This window comes from Octopus bimaculoides, chromosome 3 (assembly GCF_046866305.1).
Source record: "Octopus bimaculoides isolate indiv1 chromosome 3, ASM4686630v1, whole genome shotgun sequence".
Taxonomy (NCBI): Eukaryota; Metazoa; Mollusca; class Cephalopoda; order Octopoda; family Octopodidae; genus Octopus; species Octopus bimaculoides.
Genome location: NC_142930.1, coordinates 113,489,020 through 113,494,019, shown reverse-complemented (window position 1 = coordinate 113,494,019; position 5,000 = coordinate 113,489,020). Strand labels below are relative to the sequence as shown.

At 38.2% G+C, this 5,000-nt stretch overlaps 1 protein-coding gene and 1 long non-coding RNA gene across 2 annotated transcripts in view; one reads left to right on the top strand and one right to left on the bottom strand.

Annotated features, from left to right (window-relative positions):
- Positions 1–5,000, bottom strand: part of LOC106879862 (uncharacterized) — a 340,042-nt gene that overhangs the window by 194,913 nt on the left and 140,129 nt on the right. The window lies entirely within an intron of this gene.
- Positions 1,519–5,000, top strand: part of LOC149136662 (uncharacterized) — a 7,409-nt gene continuing 3,927 nt past the window's right edge. The window contains exons 1-2 of the long non-coding RNA XR_016241177.1: positions 1,519–1,595; positions 2,138–2,170. This is a non-coding gene — a long non-coding RNA (uncharacterized LOC149136662). The remainder of the gene's footprint in view (positions 1,596–2,137; positions 2,171–5,000) is intronic.

Here is a 5,000-nt window from a genome sequence, read left to right as displayed (position 1 = left end):
AGAAAGAGAAAATCAATCCCTTTCTGGAGCAAGAATTATATTGTAAGCACTGGAAAGTTTGATACTTTCCAGTGACCTGCAACTTTACCCCGGGTTAAGATACTTGCACTCGTGCCTTAGATGAAGTTAGTAATCATTATAAGTCACTGATCGCCTGTTCTCATCTTGAAAACAATTTAATTTACAAAGAAAAATATTTACTTTCCTACAAGTCGTAAACATAGAACATGCCTATGATGATTATATACGCATCTTGCACGTCGGAAATAAATAAATGAATCAGATTGAAGGGGAAAAAAAATGTTTTTACAGAAGATAAACAGAAAAAAAAAAATTTAAGAAAATTCTATTTAATCAAAAGAATACATTTATTTTGCAACGAAAAAAGATACAAAATAACAATTAATGATTTTCTGACAAACAAAAAAAAAAAAAATGAAAACAGTACTTGGAAAATTTTAAACGATATGATTAACAGCGACTACAACGTCATATACGTTTTTCACTCGAGATGAGTTCGAATAGAGAAGCAAGAAATCAGTCTTGTCAGCTACCTTTCTCTTGTTGACGAAGGAAAAGTCCGTTTGGCAGAGTTGTGTGACAAAGAGACGTGCATCTATACCTGCGTTCCTTGCTTTGAACTACGATAACGAAGAAAATAACTCATCTCAGCATCTCGAATGACGCTGGAGCTTTTCTTATGGCCACGAAAGAACAATTGACCGATGTATGGAATAACATATACTTTATCTACAGTAGAAGATACTTTTTTACAAATCCAGTACAAGGATTTGTAAAACTATTTTATGGATTACATACGTACATACATACATGTATATGTGTGTATGTGTACATATGTATATGTATGTATATATATATATTTCTGTATATATATATATATATATATATATATATATATATATATATATATATATATATATGGGAGAATATACAAATAATAACAACAGACGAGGACAGGTGGTGTAAATAACAAAAGCATATATTAGTATGACGCTCGGGAATACGGAAAGTCTTTGACGTTTCGAGCTACGCTCTTCAACAGAAAGAATACGGAGACAAGGAGAAAAACACGGAGAAAAAAAAATTGAATAGTGTTCAGTCAATGGTCAATCATAATAATGATACATATATATATATACGTATTTACACGCAAGCACACACACACACACACACACACACACACACACACACACATAATATGTATAAACTATGTATTTTTCTGTACTTTTATATGTATCCATAGAAGTAGTCTGCCAATGTCTGCCACAGAAATAGTTGGTTAAACACATTCATTAACTGCCATAAGGCATTTCATTCAACAGCTTAGATGAGCGTAATTCCTGGGTTTTATCATCTCTCCTCTGCAAATCATTAAAATCGTTGTTACTATACTATTGACTATTACGTCATAGAAAATGATGTCAGTCTTTTTTTATGTGGCCTGCTTCTGTATTATAAACTAAAACCATAATATTTTCGTATTGTCATTTGGGAAAGCAGATGTAGGTCTGGGCATTATTCCAATTCTCCTAATTAGAAATGAGATGATAGACACATTCTTTAGCTGCCATAAGGTATTTAATTTAACAGCTAGATCGGTATAATTCATTATCTTTTTAACTCACTCCTACGCTGATTGCTGGTATTGATAAGTCGCTAATTACTGTACTATACTTTGTTATGCCACGGGAAATTATATCAATCTAATTATGTGCTATCTGAGTGGAATGTTTTATATTCTAAAGTCTTATAGTATATTCGCAGTACAATTTAAGACAGAGGTAAGCGCATTGTCCTGCGGTTATGGTGTTAGATTCGCGGCCATATGATTGTGTGCTCGGTTATTGGACCAGGTGGCCTGTTGTGTTTTCAAGAGAGCCAATTTATTTGACGCTCTTTTGATCTACTCGGCTGGAAATAAGTATCGGTCGAACACTGGTTCAGTTCTGTCTCCCTCCAGCTATCACAACCACCGAGTCAAGGGCGGAAGTTCCGAGAGAATGACTGTTGCTGCTCATGACAACATATTCTCCTAAAGCACTAAATGAAAGGTTGATATACGCTTCGATGTCATACTTGCTCGTCACTCACGGTCATGATTGATTTACTTTTGCAGGTTCATATAAATACCAAAAGGAGTGGCTGTGTGGTAAGTAGCTTTCTTACCAACCACATGGTTCGGGTTCAGTCCTACTGCGTGGCACCTTGGGAAAGTGTCTTCTACTATAGCCTCGGGCCGACCAAAGCCTTGTGAGTGGATTTGGTAGACGGAAACTGAAAAGAAGCCCGTCGTATATACGTATATATATATATGTGTGTATGTGTGTGTTTGTGTGTCTGTGTTTGTCCCCCCCCCCCCAACATCGCTTAACAACCGATGCTGGTGTATTTACGTCCCCGTAACTTAGTGGTTCGTTCAAAGAGACTGATAAAATAAGTACTAGGCTTCCAAAGAATAAGTCCTGGGGTCGATTTGCTCGACTAAAAGCGGTGCTCCAGCGTGGCCGCAGTCAAATGACTGAAACAAGTAAAAGAGTAAAAGAGAGTAAAGCGAGAAACAGTTGAAGTATAACGGCTAAACAATGGAGAAGCTTAGCTACATTACTGCATCCTATTGACGCATATTTTGTCGGAGCTAGAGTAGAAAATCCTGATATAATTTGGCGTAAGATAATACACGAAGGTGCCATTTTTCGTCTACATTGCAAAAAGTGTGGATATCCCTTTCGATATATTTACTGAAATATTCTTGCATGACAAAAATGAAGTAGTTTTCAATTGCCAGTATATACCCAAAATCTCTTCTAGGAAATTTCAAAAGTTCTTCTCTCGAGGCCTTTAAATGACAGATGGTTTCGACAATCAGGTGATGACTGGAAGCTGCGGTGATTGCGGTTTATATCGCTGAAATGTATATCTGACTGAAAGGTTCACTGAAGGAGGTTCTGTCTCGGAATGCATTTCTGTGATTACCTTACAAATACACGCACACACATACACCTACGCACAGATACACACACACATACACATAATACAAGTATGAGTGTCAGTGCGCATGTGTGTGTGTGTGTATATATATATATATATATATATATATATATATAGTTATTAATATTTCTAAGTCTCTCTAAAGGAGACTACGGCAGCGGTACTGGAAATTAATAGTTATCGCCAAGCCAACATGGCAGTCCCAAAATTAGGACGAAAGCTGCCGTGAATTAGCTCCAAGAAGCCATCGCCTCTAGCTAGCTATGTGACACACGAATCCTGTGTCCTTTATAACCTTCGAACAGGGGAGGTCAGCAGTGTCCCCCTGCTGGTTTGGCATCTGCAGACTAGACTAGTTTCAGGGTGTTGCCCCTTGTCAATGCAGAGTAGCCAAGCCTTAGCCAGGCGGCGCTGCTGACTATCTGCTCGAAGGTTATTTATCTAATTTCAGTGGAATCTATCCACTGGTTTTCAGAAATAGAGTTATTAATATTTCTAAGTCTCTCTAAAGGAGACTACGGCAGCGGTACTGGAAATTAATAGTTATCGCCAAGCCAACATGGCAGTCCCAAAATTATGTATATATATATATATATATATATATATATATATATATATATATATAGGGAGAGAGAGAGAGAGACGTAGACGGAGAAAGAAAGAGATACAGAGAAGGAGAGTAATATATGTGTGTATGTGAGGGCGCGTGCCTTAGTGGTTAGGGTATTCCACTCACGATCGTAAGGTCATGAGTTCAATTCCCGGCGACGCATTGTGTCCTTGAGCAAGACACTTTATTTCAGGTTCCTTCAGTCCACTCAGCTGGCAAAGAAGAGTGCTACCCGTATTTCAAAGGGGCCAGCCTTGTCACACTGTTTCACGCTGAATCTCCCCGAGAACTACGTTAAGAGTTTACGTATCTGTGGAGTACTCAACCACTTGCATGTTAAATTCACAAGCAGGCTGTTCCGTCGATCGGATCAGCTGGAACCATCGTCGTCGTAGCCGACGGAGCGCCACAAATAAATGCAGAACAACACATTGGAGGAATCGATGTAAGCTTAAATAAAAAAAACCGTGATAAGTGAACCGCGATTTGGTGAGGGATTACTGTAATGGGAAGAAGAGAACAAAAGTAAGAAAAACAAAAGTAAGGAGAAAATGAAGGAAGGAAGAAAATTACCAACCAACGAAGTAATGAAGAAAGTTTTTAAAAAATGAAAGGTAGAATGAAAGATAGAAACGAATGACGAAAGAAGGATAGAAACGATGAAATAAGGAAACATAAAACAAAGAAAAAATGGGAGATGAAAGACGATAACGAAGGAAGAAAGAGAACGAAAGAATCAAAAATAAGCAAATGAAGAAGAGAGAGAGAGAAAAGGAAGGAGAGTGATAAAGTAAGAGAGAGAGAGGAAAGGAAGGAGAGTGATAAAGTAAGAGAGAGAGATGCAATATAGATGGCATGTAACAAAGAAGCGATAAAGAAATAAAAAGAATAGGGAAAAATGGTGAAAAACAATGAAGAAACGAATGGCTTAAAAGAAGCTGTTTTTGTTTATTGTGTTTGTTTGTACAATGTCTACCCACATCATCTTTGGTGTGTTTTACCTACATCATTGACTGACAATAATAACAAGAAGAACCGTTAGAGCTACGTTAACATAAACAACTACTCAATCGTCGCCATCGTCGCCATCATAATTACCATCACCACCACCACTACCATCACCATCACCATCACCACCACCGTCACCACCACTACTGTTATCTTCATCACCAACGCCACCATCAACAACACCGTCGTCACCGCTATCGACACCACGGTCATCACCACCGTCACTACAGTCTTCGTAAGCTTCAGCATCATCAACGAAAAATAGAGCAGAGACAATGAGAGAGAGAAGGGAGGGAGAGAGTGAGAGAGAGAGAGAGAGAGAGAGAGAGAGAGAGAGAGTGTGTGTGTGTGTGTGTGTGTGTGTGTGTGTGTG